The 18,197-nt window shown below is 51.7% G+C and overlaps 1 long non-coding RNA gene across 1 annotated transcript; it reads right to left on the bottom strand.

Annotated features, from left to right (window-relative positions):
* Positions 1-483: 483 nt before the first annotated feature.
* On the bottom strand, positions 484-6,128 carry LOC139829596 (uncharacterized). Its single transcript, XR_011742135.1, has 3 exons — positions 5,077-6,128; positions 3,850-3,953; positions 484-2,959 (listed from the first exon to the last, which is right to left on the bottom strand). It is a non-coding gene; the product is annotated as an uncharacterized lncRNA (long non-coding RNA).
* Positions 6,129-18,197: the final 12,069 nt, after the last annotated feature.

Genomic DNA, 18,197 nt, shown 5'->3' with positions numbered 1-18,197 from the left:
GTCATTGTCCTTTGGAGGTTCCATTGGCTCTTTAATCCGTGTCTAATGAGTCCACCCTTTCTCAGCTGGTCGTACCACTGTCTCGGTGAGCAGCAGAACTTGAAATGCTCCTTCCCAATCTGGCTGAAGCTTCCGTTTCTTTCCAGGATTTGACCAGGACCCAGTTTTCAGGCTGAAACTTGTGAGCTGCAAACTCTAAAGGCAGAGTTTGTGCCAGAAGGCCTTGTGCCTGAGAGAAGATAGGCAAGACAACCCGAGTATACAGTTTTTGAGAAATAAATCCTTAGTTTCAAACTGTGGAGGTCCACCTGTTATTAAACTTTTGCTACCACTGCTGCTGCGGCAGTGCTCAGGAGGAAAGCTTCTCCCCAGCTGGCAAGGTGATCAACCAACACTAGTATGTATTTAATTCCACCAGCTACAGGCAAATCACCTTGAATATTTTGAGAGAGTTGTAAACTTGGACCCTGCCCTCCTGCAGGCTGCTTTTTAAGTGCCTTTTTATTTCTTCTTTTACAAACCACCCATCTTTCACAAATTTGCTTGGCTATAGTATAAATTCCCGTATTACGTCACACATTGCTGGTGTTCCCCAATAACTCTCCTGATGTAGAATCGCTAATACCTCCCTCATGATTTGCTTATTTAACATTTCTCTACCATCTGGGAGTACCCATTTCCCACTCTGTTCCATGGCTCCTAATTCTTGGAGGACTTCTTCTTATTTTTCATCAAAAACTGGAATTTCCTGTGAGGCCAGGACCTCAAGCGTGAGATAACTTACAGTTATCACTTCAGGTTTTAAGGCTGCTTCTCAGGCCATTTCATCTGATAACCAATTTCCCCTGACACAAAAGGAGTTTCCCCTCTGATGTCCTAATGGACATCATGTACTACAGCCACTTCTATTGGTGACATCAGATTATGTAACACTTGTCCAACTGGTTCTTCACAAACCAATTCTTTCCCTTTGCTATTAATTAGACCCCATTCTTCCCAGATTTTCCCAAAGGTGTGCACTACTCCAAATGCATATCTAGAACCGTTACAGATGGTACCTTCTTTTCCATCTAACATTTGCAGTGCCTGATTGACAGCGTATAGCTGGCATGTTTGAGCTGACCAGTTATTAGGTAACCTGCCCGTTTCTTATTTCACCACTCACACCTTCAACGATGGCACACCCATTGTGTCTTTTCCCCTGAATTATCCCTGAAGTCCCATCTATGAGGAGGTGCAGCCCATTGTCATCTCTCCACAGGAAAGCAGCAGGGTTTAATTTCCTGCTTTCTTTCACCAGAAGAGCGGTGACTGCTGCAGTTTGCACACACTCAAGACACTGGCTCTAAGAGCTTAGATAAGTGTGCCACTGGCTGTCGCTTCCCCCCAGCCCACTTGCTGGTGGAGCAGTGTGGGAGGCAGAACAGGCCACCCTGTGCAAGCATTGCTCAACAGTACCAAAAACATCTCTCTATTATCAACACTGCTTTTAGCACGAATCAAAAAACATAGTCCCATACTAGGTACCACAAAGAACATTAACTCCACCCTGGCCAAAACCAACACAAACTTCCAGGTAATAGAATAGCTCTCAAATTTTCTCCTTATCACCCCCCCAGGCAGTAACTGTGCTTCCACACCCAGAGCCTGTAAAACGTTTGTCTCTAATAAATAAGCTGGGGAATCTTCCACTAATATATTCCTTCCCCATACACTTTTAATTCTTATTATCACAGATAGGAATTTATTCATAATTGTCTCTCCTTCCTCCCTGCTACCCCATTTATTACAAGTCTTTCTTCAGTTTTAGATCTTTTTAGGGTAGAATTTAGAAGGGATAGGGTAGCTTCTGTTTTTACTAAAAAATAGACCTCATTACCTCCTACTTTACCAATTACATGCCCCTTTGCCATTTAAACAAGTTGCCCCACAAAAAAGAAACACCACAAATATTTTCAGCCCCTCTGATTTTCCAAAGTGTATTGAGTTTTCCTCCTTTAGTCATTTCTAACAGTTGCCGTCCTCGGGGTAAATATGCCACATTTCCACAATAATAGCATTCCATTTTCTCTCACTCTCTCACTGTACCAAATGCTACGAGCGTGTGAGAATAGGAAGACTAACCCAGTATGTTCTACATTATCACACTCGTATTAATTCTGGATGTTATGATAGAACAAAATTGGAGAAGTGTGAAATCCAAGGGCAGAAATTATGGGTAGCAACTAACCTAGAGAAAGGTGGACTCGCTGTAGGCTCTGCCTCCTGCCCTAGGGGAGAACAGAGCATCTGTTTTACACAAGCTGGTAGGAGGGGCTATTCAGATGGAGGGGGAGTGCAAGACAAAACTTGAAACAGAGAGGAGTTTAATAAATGCCCCATAGGAGGAATGCAAACTTGGAAAGATGGTGAATGGCCTGCACAAAGAATATTTGAATACTATGATCCAGCCACATGGGCCCAAGATGGAAACTGGGGATCCCGTACCCCTATATATATGCTAAACCAAATTATTCGGTTGCAAGCAGTGGTTGAAATAATAAGCAACCAGACGGCTGAGGCACCGAATCTCATAGCGAGACAATTGTCTCAGACCAGAGCTGCAGTGTACCAAAATCAGGGAGCGTGAGATTGGCTTTTAGCTGAAGAGAGGGGGGCGTCTGTGGGAAACTGAATACTTCGGAGTGTTGTTTGGAAAGAGATAACGATGGGGAAGCCATAATGAAAATAGCAGAGGAGATAAAACGCGTTGCACATGTACCAGTACAGAAGTGGAATTCTATACTTACTAGCCATTGGTGGGGTAACTTATTTGGGGGAGCCTGGTGGAAGAAAATAGGCTTCATGATAGTATGTGCATTTCTGGGTTTACTGTTTCTGCCACGTATGACCCCGTGCTTTGTTCGGTTAATACATTCAGTAGTCCAAGCCATGCAAACCTCAGGCATGCCTATAGATCCTGAAATGGCAGAAAAAGGAACGGGGTATAAACTAATGATTTTGAAAGATAACACCAAACTGGACCTGGCCATCGCACTGGGAAGAAGAAACCCAAAAGGAAAGCGCTAGGAACTGCAGTGAGCGGGGTCACCACGCCAAAGAGCGCGAGCTCCCGCTGCAGCCCAACAGATGCCATTGCTGCCGGGGCACCAGCCACCCGGTCATCAGCTGCCCCAGAAGAGCAACACGAATGTTTTGTTCAACATGAGAATTTGTTTGTTCTTTGAGGGAGAAAGATAAGTCTTCTCCTGTCGAAGCAGCCTTCTTACTTGTGGTCCGAGAAAAGGTTAAATAGGGAATCATCATGTTAGTACAAGAATTTACTAACCTTCCCGAAAAGGGGGGAACTGACAGAGGGAACTAACTAACTAACTAACCCATTATGTTAAGAAAAAACAGAACCTCGTCGAATGCCAAGGTAAGAGGTTTTACTGCACCTAGATGTAAACTTGAGAAGACAAGATAACGAAGATTTACAGCAAAAGGGGGGAACCAGTCTGATTTCAATCGACTTGGCAGCTTGGGTTCCAGTCCATTCAACATAATGAGCCAAAGGTAAAGAGGTCACTGTGACGAGGCTGAAGGAGCCTTCATCCAAAGACCCTCCTCAAGACCACCAGATGGCACTGCGCAGGTGCAACAGGGAGGGGTCAAGGAGGAGACTACGGAAATGATCACCTGGGACTCATTTTAAGAAGAAGCGGGAAAGGTTATGAATATGTAGAGGCGTTCCTGGGGTCATTATGAATACGTAACACCTTACTGTATTTAAACACACCTCATATTGTTACAAGTTGCGCATGAACGGTGGAACGATCCCCCTTGCGCCCGACGTCGAAATGAACATACCTGCTTTATAACCTTGTGAGTTGGGAAGTTTTAGGACTTTACAGGTTGTAAAGTTGTTTCCGCTCACCATCACGGCCAGAGAGTCCTGCAGCCCCGGCGCAGCTCTGAAGCGAGAAACAACAGATGAAGAAGGCAACCCCAGCGCCTGCAGTATCCTTTTCTTACTCCTGCAGTGATTACCGCCCCTTAAGGGGTGGGGAGGAGGAGGAGATCCCTTCGGTACCTGCAGTCTGCTGGTTCACTGCTGGGGCGCAGTGCTAGGGGCGGGAAATATGAAAATAAACCGGAGCAGCAGCGCTCCTGGGGCGGGGGGTGTTCCCTGCAGAGCATCCCCCCGGGAGCCGGGCCTCGGCTCAGCCCGACCCAAACCCGCCCCACGCCCACCCGGCGGAACCTCAGGAACCAGGGGACAAGTGACCCCACGATGGGGGTGGCCGGGCAGAGAACGGGTTCCCTCTGGCTGGGAAAGGGGGGGTTGAGCTGAGGGGGAACGGGAGGTTTGGAAAAGGGGAAGGGGGTTCCCTGGCAGGCAGCGAGGCTGCAGGGGGGGTCCCGTCCCCTCACCCAACCACCCGAGCTCCGCCAGGGGCTGGAGCGCCGCTCCCCGCGGCCGCCGTCCTGTCCGCGCCAGAGACCGCCCCGCCGCCATCTCTAGTGAGGGCACAGCGGCCGCGCTCTCCCCGCCCCGCCACAGACACCTCATCAGCCACCGCCCGAACGGCGCCGGTACCCGAGGAGGAGGACTCGAAGGACGTTAACTCCCCCTCCTCGGCGGGGTGCGCCGCCCGCTTCCCAAGAGCGGCTCCCAGAGCGACCAGCTCCCCTCCTCCCCGGCGGCACGAGGCACGGCCTCAGTGCGGCGGCTTCACTGCCCGCGCTGAAGATGGCGGCGCGACGGGAGCGGGAAACCGTGAGGCGCTGCAGGCGTCAGGCCCGGCCCGGGAGCCCCCAGCCGCTCCTGCTCCCACGCACCCCCCCCGTTTGCTTTACATTTGTGTATCGTATATAAATGCAGGGACAAGGAGCAGCGGCACGGAGCAGGCTGCTGGGTACGAGGTGTTCCCTCAGCACACACACCCACACCCCCCCGTCCCGGGCCGGGCCGCTCCGCGCGAAAGGGAAGGTGAGGGAAAAACAAAAACTAAAGGCACAGAGGCGTCCCGGCTGAAGCCGAGCTGTGCTCATCTACCCTTTGAATGACAATTCCAAAGGCACATCCCCACTCACGAAAGCTGGCGGCTCCGCAGGGTCCCCAGCAGACACAACCACCGGCCGGCGGGGTGGGGGGGGCTCTCCCCGGGATGCTCCCGCAGGGTCCGCAGTCTGAGGACAACGCTCCGCCCGCAGCCCCGCACCGAAACCGCCGGAAGGTCCCACAGCCTCCTTGTCAAGCCCAAGGGAATCCGAGCTGGGCCCGTATACGGTCAGTGCTCCAGAAGCTTCTCAGCTCCCAGGCGTTTCACTAAACGTCTGTAAGCCGAGGGCTGTGGGCGTGACCAGAGCGCCCATCAACCGGAAGTGCCGGGCGCTTTCCTGCGGCTGCAAAGTGCTGCGACATGGGGCTGTGGGCCCCCCGGGGCGGGGCGCGGAGCTGCTGCGTCCCCCCAGTTCTGGGTCCCCCGACCCAGAGCAAAGCGCTCCCCTCCTCCGGCTGCCGACAGTCAGCCCGGCTTCTTGCACAGCCCCCTGGTTACCCCCTCACCCCGTCCCCCCAGTTAGTCCCAGGGGGTGTTTCTGAAGCCCATGGACACCTCAGCCCCACCCGGGGTGCAGGATGGGCCTTTGCTGGCTCTGCCCTGGTGCCCACCGGTTTGCTGCCAGTGCTCCCTCTGGGGGGGCCCTGGGTACCACCGGATCCACCTGGGCACCCCCAAAGTGCCTTTTTAGCGCTTATTTTTCTCCTGAAAAGCAAACACAGTGGGGCTTTCTGCCATCCTGCCCCAGGGACCCCCACTCAGACCACAGCGGCGCTTGGTTGCCCATCGCCATTTATTGCAGCCGCTGCCTGCTCAGCGCCCGGGGCGGTGGGACCGGGGCCGGGACCCCTGTCCTGCCCGGCTGTCAGGGAGTGATTCACTGCGGGGGGGCTGGATGGGCGGCAGCAGACTCGGTGCCAGGGTGAAGCGCCTGGGAGACGGGACTGGTTGGTGCAGCAGCACGGCCGAGAGCAGCGAGGAGGGGGTGCCTGGGGGCGAGGGGCAGGGTCAGCCACAGACACCCACAAACAGGGTCCTTCCCCCACCCTGAAGCACGCAGGCTGTTGTCCCACACTGCCAGCACCACCCCCCATGTCCCCCCAGCTCCCTCCAGCTCCACCACGAGGAGCGGCTGCCCCAGCAGCCCGTGCTGCCCCCACATCCCAGCCCAGACCCCAGACCCCCGTCCCGCCCTGCCCAGCTGCGGGCACAGACCCGTCCCCCCAGACAGCAGGGTGTCCTCTGCCCCCCGGTGCCCTGACAGGGCCATACCGGGCCGGCTCCTCGAGGTCGTGGTGTCTGGGGTGGCCCTTGGCGTTGTGGGCAGCTGAGAGCCCCCCACCATGGAGAGCTGCTCGTCCTGCCGGTTCCCATCAGTGCTGTCCTGGCCCGACAGCTGCATCGCGTCCTTCTGGGAAGGGGAGAGCGTGTGACCCAAACACGGGGCCCCGTTCCGCATCCCCCAGCAACCCTCCCCCAGCCAGCTCTCCCTGGAGAAACTGAGGCACGGATGGATCCCCCCGCAGGCTCAGCATCCCCCTCCCCACCTCCGTCATCCCTACCTTGTTGGGGCTGCGGGCGCTGGGTGGGGACGGCTGTGGGGTGCTGGGCGGTGGGGCTGGAAGCGCGGGGGCGTGAGGGTGTGTGGGCCCCCGCAGCTCCGCGGAACAGTGGGGTACCTGCACTCGCCCGTCCGCTCCCTGTGGGACAGGACACGGGGTGCTCAGTGCCCGGCAGGTGGCACCCCATGTGTCACTCGACGCCAGGGAGGGGTCGGGGGCAGTTACTCACGGTCCAGGCGCCAGCGTGTGGAGGGGCCGGTCGCAGGACAGGCAATGGAAACCAGGCAGCAGCTGCCTGGAGAGGGTAGAAAAGGGCTGGGGAGCTCCTGGGGGGCACAGCCCCACCTGCACACCGTCCCCTGCCACAAAAAGCCTCTGCACCCACCCCCCAAGATTGGTTCGGGAGGGCTCCTCCCACACGTGCCCCCTCATTGTGCCCCCTCCATCGCTGGGAAGCTGCAGCTGGCAGGAGCACAAGGCACAGCCACTTGCTCAGCACCCCCAGGGGCACTGCCCACTCGGCTCCCACGCCAGGGTACCACAGCGGCACGAGCTGGGACAGCCAGCAGGAACAGGGCCGGCACTGCCAAAGCCACCGCTGTCCCCATCGCACTCACTTCCTAATCCCAGCGGCATCGTCACGCTCTGGCTGCAGCGCCTTCTGGAGCTGCCCGCTGAGGCTCTTCCACCGCTCCTCCTGCTGCTCCCGGAACGCCCCCAGCTCCCGGCGGTCCAGCTGTGGACGGGTGACACCCTCAGCCATCTACCCCAGGATGGGACATGGCGGTCCCCAGGGGGACAGCCCGGAGGGGGCACCCTCGCAAGGATGCTGCCTTAGGCTGCCAGGCCCCCGAGGTGCCAGTTCTGCGTGGAGGGGACGAGCCCTCACCTTGCAGTCCATCTGTCTCTGCAGCTCTTTCTGGAACCGGTGCCAGCCCTCCTCCTGGCCCGTCACCCGGCTCGTCACCTCCTCCATCGCCTTGTTCAGCCGCTCCTCGCACGCCTCAAACTGGCTGCGACTGACTTTGTCAGCCAGGGCGGCTTTGTCTGCTTTCTAGCAACGGGGAAAGGCGGGAGAGCGGTGGGGACAGGATGCAGGGACAACGCGAGAGGGAGAAGTGGCTACGTGGCCCTGTTCACCCCATCACCCCCGTATGGTTGGTCCCACCAGCCAAAGGCACTCGGGGTCACAGAGGGACGTGGCAAGGGACCCACAGCTGGGCTGGAAATCCTCCCTCCCCCTGGCTGGTTCTGCCAGCCGGCACCCAAGGGACAACGGGCGTTTGTCACCCTGCCCAGGACACCCTTGGCTGGCACCAGGGCCCCTCGAGCCCCTACCTCATCGATTCCCAGCACCAGCAGCTGCTCCTTGTCTGCTTTCTGATTCTTGAGCCTCTCCAGGGCCTGGGACAGAGCCTCCCAAGGCAGACAGCAGCCCGTGACGCCACGGCAGGGTCGGAGCTGCCCCCGGCCAGCCGAGCACCCCCTGCCTCCCCTCCCCACCCCACCCCATCAGAAACCTCCAGGAAAGGCATCGGGAAGCTGTGCAGGGCTGCGAGCAGGGTGGCAGGGGGACAGATCCCTTGGGGTCCCAGCCTGGGCTCTGCCTGCGGGTTACAGCCACCCACCTTGATGTCCTTCTGCTCCTGCTGGCGATCCTGCTGGAGGTTTGCAAGGGCCGAGCTGAACTTCTCATAGTCCTTTTGGAGCTGCATGATGCTGGCCTGGAGGCACTTGAGCTGCTCGTCCTGCTGCAGGGACTCAGAGGACAAGGCGGTGCTGAGCCAGGGGGTGGCTGCCCCGCGGGGACAGACCCAGGGTATTTTGGCTGGTGGCCGCGGGCTCTCAGTGCAAGCAGGACATTTGCTCCAAGGCTTTAACTCCCTTCCACGCTGCTGACTCCCACAAGCCAATTGGGGGGCAGCGAGGGGCTCCCCCACGTTACAGCAAAGCAGAAATGTTGCTTTTCCCATGCGAGACACGGAACCTGATGTTAGCAATCAGGACACATAACCACGGACGTAGTTCTATGCGGTGCTTTATTTCAGCGCTGGGAAACCAGGGGTTCGCACCCAAAGCTGGCTTCAAACAGCTGATTCAGACCATACCTTATTATACAACTTAGTCACATACTGTCGAGGGTTAAGATTGCGGGGTGACAATCAAACCCTGGCAGATGTGTTGTCAACCTCCTCTCCCCCCCACTTCCCCCTTTTGCCCCTCCCTCCCCCCCCTTCCCACTCAGGGCAGGCGATCAAGAGGGGAAGAAGGACAGAGAGAAGAGAGTTGGAAAAGTTAAAGATGTTTTACTAATGCTAGTAATAAGAATAGAGAAAATAATACAAAATATACAAAACCAATCTTATAAGTCTCAGCAACTGCAGAGCCAGCACCCAAAGTCCTGGATTAGACTCTGTAGCCAACCGGAGCTGGATTCAGTCTCTCACTGGCCTCAGTTCGCAGGGACGACCAGCAAGGTCCTCTCCTAATGTCAGCCATGAGGAAAAAAAGGGAAAAGGGGCGAGATCCTCGTGATCTCCCACTTTTCTATGAAGTATTCATGTGAACGGAATGTTATTCACCGTTGGTCAGTCTCTCAGTCATCAGTTTTCTCATTGCCCCCCTCGCGAGATGTCCATCCGTGCTTATCAATAAGTTTGCATTCCCTTGCTGGGTTTAACCAAAACATGTGTTGGGTTCTCCAGGAAAATGCAGCTGACATGAAGGCTTTAGCTGACAGGCAAATTCACTAAAAGAGAAACTTGTTTTTAACAAAACCAGGACATTCCACCCCTTATAATATGACATTCACTGAATACTTAAACCTTAGCAATACAATCTATCAATACAATCTAATTAATCACTACTACTATATATATACATACATATGTACATATATACACAGGAGTAATTAATCAGTGGACCATCCTTTGAAAAGTTCATTAAGTTCATTTTGTCACCACAGTCTCCCAGGGCAGGGAAAATGGTCCAAGTGCATCTCATGACCCCTGTTGGTGGGTTAAGGACACCAACTTCCAAGAAGGTGTCGGGCGCCACTCGAAGAAGCCAGCGCTGGTTTCATCACCATTGTCTTGATCTGAAAGACACTTATTAAACATTGTTAGTGCAGCAATTCACATCATACAGTTCAGCATTGCATATTTTCACCTAAAATCAAATCCCCTTGAGGTGCACACCGAACTTCTCCATCCTTAAGCATCACCCACCAGGTGCTGCCAGGTCCCTGGGCAAAAACAATCCCACGAATAGGTTTGCCTGTGCCTGAGGCAGGAGGAACCCAGACTGCCTTTCCTAACATATTTTCCATGTGTACTACAGGGACTTTATCTCCTTCCACAGTCCATAGAATTTCTGATTGGGCAGGCCCGGCTCGATTGGTTGATCCCCTGGTGTTGACCAACCAAGTGGCTTTTGCTAAATGTGAATCCCAGTTTTTAAAGGCTCCACCACCCAGTGCCTTTAGTGTAGTTTTTAACAAACCATTGTACCTTCCAATTTTCCCAGAGGCTGGTGCATGATATGGAATATGATATACCCACTCAATACCATGTTCTTTGGCCCAATTGTCTATAATACTGGTTTTGAAATGAGTACCATAGTCTGATTCAATTCTTTCTGGCGTACCCGGCCACCAAAGGACTTGCTTCTCAAGGCCCAAGATGGTATTTCGGGCTGTAGCATGAGGTACGGCAGATGTTTCCAACCATCCAGTGGTTGCTTCCACCATTGTAAGTACATAGCGCTTACCTTGGCGTGTTTGTGGAAGTGTAATATAATCAATCTGCCAAGCTTCTCCATACTTATACTTTAACCATCGCCCCCATACCATACAGGCTTTAACCGTTTTGCTTGTTTGATTTCGGCGCAAGTTTCACATTCATGAATAACCTGTGAAATAGTGTCCATAGTTAAATCCACCCCTCGATCACGAGCCCATTTGTATGTTGCATCTCTGCCTTGATGCCCTGAAGCACCATGGGCCCACCGAGCTAGGAAAAGTTCACCTTTATGTTGCCAGTCCAAGTCCACCTCAGCTACTTTAATCTTAGCAGCTTGATCTGCTTGTTGGTTGTTTCGATGTTCCTCGGTGGCTTGACTTTCAGGCACATGAGCATCTACATGACCAACTTCCCCAGGCAGGCTCTCCAGCCGAGCAGCAATGTCTTGCCACAGCGTGGTTCCCAATGGTTTCACCTCTGCGCTGCCAGTTGCTTTTCTTCCATTGCTGTAGCCACCCCCACAAGGCATTTGCTCCCATCCATGAGTCAGTATAGAGGTAAAGTATTGGCCACTTCTCTCGTTCGGCAATGTCCAAAGCCAGCTGGATGGCTTTCACTGCTGCAAACTGACTGGATTCACCTTGTCCTTCAGTGGCTTCTGTAACTTGTCGTGTGGGACTCCACACAGCAGCTTTCACCTTCGATGTTTTCCTACAGACGACAGGATCCACCTGTGAACAGTGCACACTGCTTATCAGTCTCTGAAAGCGGATTATATGGTGGTGCTTCTTCAGCACGTTTTACTTCCTCCTCATCTGCAGACATCCCAAAGTCTTTGCTTTCTGGCCAGTCTGTAATCACTTCTAATATCCCTGGACGGTTGGGACTTCCAATCCGAGCTCATTGCGTGATCAGTGCAATCCATTTACTCCATGTAACTTCGGTGCCATGATGTGGAGAGGGAACCGTCCCTTTGAACACCCAGCTCAGCACCAGCAGTCGAGGTGCAGGAGGAGCTGTGCTTCAGTGCCCATCACTTCTGAAGCAGCTCCAACTCCTTCATATGCTGCCAGTCTCTCTTTTTCAGTTGCGGTACAGTTGGCCTCAGATCCTTTGTATCCTCGACTCCAAAAACCTACGGGTCGACCTCGGGTTTCTCCTGGTGCTTTCTGCCAGAGGCTCCAGGTAAGTCCATTATCTCCGGCTGCGGTGTAGAGCACATTTTTAACATCTGGTCCAGTCCAAACTGGTCCAAGGGCCACCGCATGAGTTATCTCACGCTTCATTTGTTCAAAGGCTTGGCGTTCAGGGCCCCACTCAAATTGGTTCTTTTTACGAGTCACTCGATAGAGAGGCTCACAATGTGGCTGTAGTCAGGAATGTGCATTCTCCAAAAACCTACAACGCCCAAGAAAGTCTGTGTCTCCTTTTTATTAGTAGGTGGAGACATTGCTGCAGTTTTGTTGATCACCTCCATTGGGATCTGACGACGGCCATCTTGCCATTTTACTCCTAAAAACTGGATCTCCCGTGCAGGTCCCTTGACCTTGCTTCGTTTTATGGCAAAACCAGCATCCAAAAGAATAGGAATTATTCTCTCACCTTTCTCAACGACTTCTTTCGCTGTGTCGCCCCATACGATGATGTCATCAATATATTGCAAGTGTTCTGGAGCTTTTCCTAGCTCCAGCGTGGTCTGGATCAGCCCATGGCAGATGGTAGCACTGTGTTTCCACCCCTGGGGCAAGCGATTCCATGTATACTGGATGCCCCTCCAGGTGAAAGCAAACTGCGGCCTGCACTCTGCTGCTGCAGGAATAGAGAAAATGCATGAGCAATGTCAATTGTAGCATCGCACTTCACTGCCTTTGACTCCAGTTCAAATTGCAGTTCTAGCATGTCAGGCACAGCAGCATTCAGTGTGCTGTAACTTCATTCAGGCCACGATAGCCTACAGTTGGTCTCCACTCGTCACCAGACTAACGCACTGGCCAGACTGGGCTGTTAAAAGGTGAGCGGGTCTTACTGATCACACCCTGGCTTTCCAATTGACGGATCGGCTTCTGTATAGGAATCAAAGAGTCTCGACTGGTGCGATATTGCCGGCGATGCACCGTCGTGGTAGCAATTGGCACCTGCTGATCGTCAACCATCAGCAGTCCTACAACAGAGGGGTCATCTGAAAGACCCGGTAAATGAGACAGTTGTTCAATTTTCTCAGTGTCCACAGCTGCTATACCAAATGCCCACCTATACCCTTTTGGGTCCTTAAAATACCCTCTCCTGAGGTGGTCTATGCCAAGGATGCACGGAGCATCTGGACCAGTCACAATGGGATGCTTTTGCCATTTTTTTCCAGTTAGGCTCATTTCAGTCTCTACAACAGTCAGTTCCTGGGATCCCCCAGTCACTCCAACAATATTGATGGATTGCATTCCTTTATAATTAGAAGGAATTATTGTGCACTGAGCACCAGTGTCCACTAAAGCTTTGTACTCCTGGGGTTGTGTTGTACCAGGCCATAGTATTTGTACAGTCCAATAAACTCTGTTATCCCTTTCCTCCACCTGGTTGGAGGCAGGGCACCTCTATTTTCTGTTTTGCACAGTCTCTGGGTGTGAATTAGAGGTTCCTTCAAGAGCATCAGAATCTCTTCTGCTCCTTTTGTAAACTGGAGCAGCCACCTTCCTAGGAGTTTTTCCTTTTATCTCACGTACTCGTTCCTGAAGTTCTGAGGTCGGCCTTCCATGCCACTTATTCATGTTTTCTCCCTGCTCATGTAGGAAGAACCACAGTGAACCTCTTTTTGTGGGCTGTCTCTGCCCTCTCTCTCGAGATTGGAAACGCCTTCTCCTAACAGCTGAAACATAGGTTTGTGCAGGTCGTGAACGGTACGAGTCTGCTCTGAGCTCTTGGATTTCTTGCAGCAGCTTTTCAAACCGGTCATCAGATTTTTCACACAGTTTCTCCACAGCGGAGACACAAGCCCGTAGAGAACCAGCAAGGCTGTCCTCAAAGTACCGGAGCTGCTCAATCACTTCATTAATTTCTTGTGCACCTCTAGCCGACCAGACCATTCCTGCCAATGACTTAGCATATGCAGGTGGTGCACTTTGTACAAATCTGCGCCACATAGATTTTGTACAATTGATTCTATCTGGGTCTGTCCCCTCTTGGCTGTTTGGTCCTAGATAGATGATCTCTCGCACAGCTCATTCTCTCAGGAACTGGATACCTCTCTCCATAGTATTCCATTTCCCTAACTTGGATATACAATCTTCCTTGTAGGGAAATCTGACTTTCATAGCTGCAGGAGTCGGGTCCAGAGAGTAGCGGCATTAGACTCTCTTGAAATTGCCCTATCAATGGTGGAATCTTTTGACAGAGATCCCAGCTGCCTGGCTTCACCACCTTCTAATTCAATTGTTTCTGCCCCGTTGTCCCAGCATCGCAGCAGCCAGGTTAAAATATTCTCGCCTTCACGACGACTGAAGTCTTTTCGCAGGTCTCTCAGCTCACCTGGAGAAAAGGACTGAGTGGTGGTCACTTCATCTCCTCCCTGTCCTGATGATGCCCCTTGGGTTGATGTTGGCCCTGTGCCATCACCTGCTGCACGGGTGGTCTTTCTAGTGACTTTCTTACAAACAGCAACTGATGCTGATATGGGTTCACCATCATCTGATTCATTTCCAGAGTCTGAATGACTGTCACAGTGATTGCTGTGGTTACAGCAGCAACAGTGTCCAGTGTGTGAAGGCGGGGGGGCTGCCTTGTCAGCCTTTGAGGCTGGAGAAGTAACGTTATCTGCAGCGCCCTTGGCAGAGGAGCAATGCGGAGGAGCTGGAGCTTCAGCCTGCGAAGCCGCGGTTGGGGGGCAGTGGCTGCAGCAGCAGCTTTGGCTGTTTTGCCTTTTCTCGAGCGGCCAGGAGTGCTTTTTGCTAAAGCTTCCGAAGGCGCACCGCAAATCTCAGGACTAAAAAGAGACGCAAACCTCCTGCTGAACCTCATTTCTCTTAACAGTAACACAAACTGACACACATTCAGCAAACCAGATAACACCATCACAGTTCTATCAAAGCTCCAAGGATATTCAAAGTTCTCTAAAACATTTGCAAACTGTCCTAGCGAAAACACAAAAGTATTGTTAGTCAGCCTTTCTAAAGATTCGCTTGACCAATTAGCAAATATAGAGCCATTCTGCTCTTTAATCTCTCCTGGAGGTTTTTCAAGGTAAAGCAAAATCGAGTAGAAATTCATTAGCGGCTGCAGTATAATGAAATAAACCAGTGCCGTACCACACAGGATCATCATGACCGCTGTCCAGTTTCTTGTTGTTATAGAATGAATACTTCGATTCAGAAAGAAACACCAACACAGATATGGGATCAGCGAGCACAATGTAGAAAATAACTGATACAACTCATGCCACAACATCTTTAAGTCAATGTAATTCACTTTGTCTTAATACCACTAAATAATATCCGAAGCAAACAGACGCGCGAGTATCACAACTCTATGAGTTGGCACCGTGCCAAGAAAATTGGAAGGTACGTCAGAGCAGGAGAAAAGCCAAAAATCTCCAAATTTACCCCTTTCTCTGGCCCCACGTTGGGCGCCAATTATCTGTCGAGGGTTAGGATTGCGGGGTGACAATCAAACCCTGGCAGATGTGTTGTCAACCTCCTCTCCCCCCCACTTCCCCCTTTTGCCCCTCCCTCTCCCCCCTTCCCACTCAGGACAGGCGATCAAGAGGGAAAGAAGCACAGAGAGAAGAGAGCTGGAAAAGTTAAAGATGTTTTACTGATGCTACCGATAAGAATAGAGAAAATAATACAAAATATACAAAACCAATCTTGTAAGTCTCAGCAACTGCAGAGCCAGCACCCAAAGTCCTGGATCAGACTCTGTAGCCAACCGGAGCTGGATTCAGTCTGTCACTGGCCTCAGTTCGCAGGGACGGCCAGCAAGGTCCTCTCCTAATGTCGGCCATGAGGAAAAAAAGGGAAAAGGGGCGAGATCCTCGTGATCTCCCACTTTTCTATGAAGTATTCATGTGAACGGAATGTTATTCACCGTTGGTCAGTCTCTCAGTCATCAGTTTTCTCATTGCCCCCCTCGCGAGATGTCCATCCGTGCTTATCAATAAGTTTGCATTCCCTTGCTGGGTTTAACCAAAACATGTGTTGGGTTCTCCAGGAAAATGCAGCTGACATGAAGGCTTTAGCTGACAGGCAAATTCACTAAAAGAGAAACTTGTTTTTAACAGAACCAGGACACTATAATAAATAGATGAACTTTTTAACACTATTTTGTGTCTGGAGCGAATGTATTTAAATATTTGATCTTCGTGTAACATTCCATCTGTCTATAACCTTTAATGTTTCTATGATAAATACGTCAACTCTTCCCGCTCCTCAGTGTCTCGTTCATCTCTTTTCCTCTCTGAGACTGCACCGCGGTCTGAGAGTTTCCACCTTTTCCCCGTTGTCTCCATCACGGCATTTGTTGCTCCTGGCAAAAAGACGACCCCGAATTTAAGCTGCCTCTTGCGTTCTGGTTGTACTTAAACTGCCCGGGGAGACAGCACACTGTTGTCAGGTTGTCAGGTTCTGGTGACAGCCTTAGAACCGGTGACGTGCACCAACCCTGCCTGTGACCTTGGTGTGAGCAGCTCCACTTGCTCCTCACCCTGGGGAAACTGCTCCTGGCTCCGGGTCTGTCACCCTCGCTGCGGGGTCTGCACCAGCCGGGGCTCCGGGGGCTTTGCTCTCGTGCTCCACAGCAGAGGACAAACCCCACGCTCACAGGAGAACACAATAACTCATGGAGCAGCTGAGCTTCACAGGAAAGGGGAAAAATAGCAGAAAAAGAGCAGAACAGCGGAGAAGGGTTTGCACTGGCTCCTGCCTTCCCAAAACACAGTCAGTGCTGAGCAGGGAAAGCCCGGACAGCACCAGCCCAGGAGCTGAAAGCACAAGTGCGGTCACCTGCTGAAGTGAAGGGTGTTTGGGGTTGCACTGGGAAGCAGTTTTAGTCCTTCTGGGTGAGCAGCCTGGGTGGTGCTCACCGCATTGGGAAGAAGAAACCCAAATGAACAAACAAGTAGAATTTTTGGTAGATATGGGGGCAACACTAATGAAAACCTGGATAGAAGAAACTCCAACCCCATGATGGGAGGGGCCTTTTTCTTGTTTTGTTAACTACAGAAACAGCTGTTGGGAGGGCAGGGAAAGGATGGACACGCGTCTCTCGAGTTAGAGGAGCCCTGACGGAAGAAAGAACCTGGAAAGTAACTCAAGAACCAGGGGAACTGAAATTGAAGTTGACACGGGATTGGTGATGTAACTACTATTAGTGTTATTGATGTGAATGCCCAGTATAAACGAAAATGAGAATGGCTTAATAGCTAAATGTGTTGAACCGAGTTGTATATGTAATTCTCATTTTATATTTGATGTTTAGGTTGTAAATGGACTGTGGTATAAGCATATCCACAAAGGAAACTTACCGACAGGATTGTGTAAGAAATGTCTAAGAACAGAAGATAAGGAAACTGGGGCTCGGTTGAGGATTCCAGTTGCCGCTGGAAGAATAGAAAAAGAATAGCGGAGAATGGTGGGAGGTATTTACTGAAGGGGTGAATGGGAATTTAGAGCCCACCAGTGATGAGGAGAACAGAGCGCAGACAGAGAAACCACATTCCGTGTTGCTCCTGTTGTTCCTGGGAAGTGAAGGCCAAGAGTTGGGAAACGATAATCGCCACGCTAACGGCAAAAATAGGAAAGGCGGGGACACGGCCCTTGCTGCCGAGAAGATGACGAACTCGGCTGCGGCTGCAACCTGCTCGGCCAGAGAGGCAGAGGGTGCAGAACCCTGGACCTGATCCCCTTGCTAGCAGTGGTGACTTATTGTTCCCAACTTAGCCTGGCCAATCCCTGTACCAACTGCTACGAGCGTGTGAGAATAGGGAGACTAACCCAGTATGTTCTACATTATCACGCTCCTATTAATTCTGGATGTTATGATAGAACAAAATTGGAGAAGTGTGAAATCCAAGGGCAGGAATTATGGGTAGCAACTAACCTAGAGAAAGGTGGACTCGCTGTAGGCTCTGCCTCCTGCCCTAGGGGAGAACAGAGGATCTGTTTTACACAAGGTGGTGAGTGGGGCTATTCAGATGGAGGGGGAGTGCAAGATCAGTAGAAGGAGGAGTTAGTTAAGAGTGCCACTCAGGAATTAAAAGGAAAGCAAGAGCAACAGCAATTGGTACAGAACAGCAGTGATTGGTATGAGGAAATAAGGCAAAAAGACAAAGGATTACAATTACCGACAGCAGGGAAAAACCTGTTTATAGATCTTATGGAAAAGACAGCCCGAGAATTAAATGTCACCTCGTGCTGGATATGTGGGGGGTCTCAAATGACTGAATACGTTGGACGAACCCCTTGTCAGTTAGCGTTGAGGGCAAATTCGTCAAGTACCTCTATTCCTCCCACTTGGTGGCCAGGTCCACCTAATGGATATTGGTCTCGAAACTGTAGCCTGGTGGAAGAAAATAGGGTTCGTGATAGTATGTGCATTTCTGCGTTTACTGTTTGTGCCATGCATGATCCCGTGCTTTATTCAGTTACTACATTCAGCAGTCCAAGGCATGCAAATCTCAGCCATGCCTATCGATCCTGAAATGGCAGCAAAAGGAACGGGGTATAAATTAATGATTTTAGGCAGGTGCTGGCTAACTTTGAAGTCAAAGCACGAATCAATGGGATAAAAAGCAAAAAGGGGAACTGTGAGAAATGCAGCTGTGGTTCGTGCTGAGAAGATGTTTAATGTTTACAGATATAACCAAA

Source organism: Patagioenas fasciata, chromosome 21 (assembly GCF_037038585.1).
Source record: "Patagioenas fasciata isolate bPatFas1 chromosome 21, bPatFas1.hap1, whole genome shotgun sequence".
NCBI classification, from domain to species: domain Eukaryota; kingdom Metazoa; phylum Chordata; class Aves; order Columbiformes; family Columbidae; genus Patagioenas; species Patagioenas fasciata.
The sequence above is the reverse complement of the archived record's forward strand: the minus strand, read 5'-3'. Positions and strand labels throughout refer to the sequence as shown.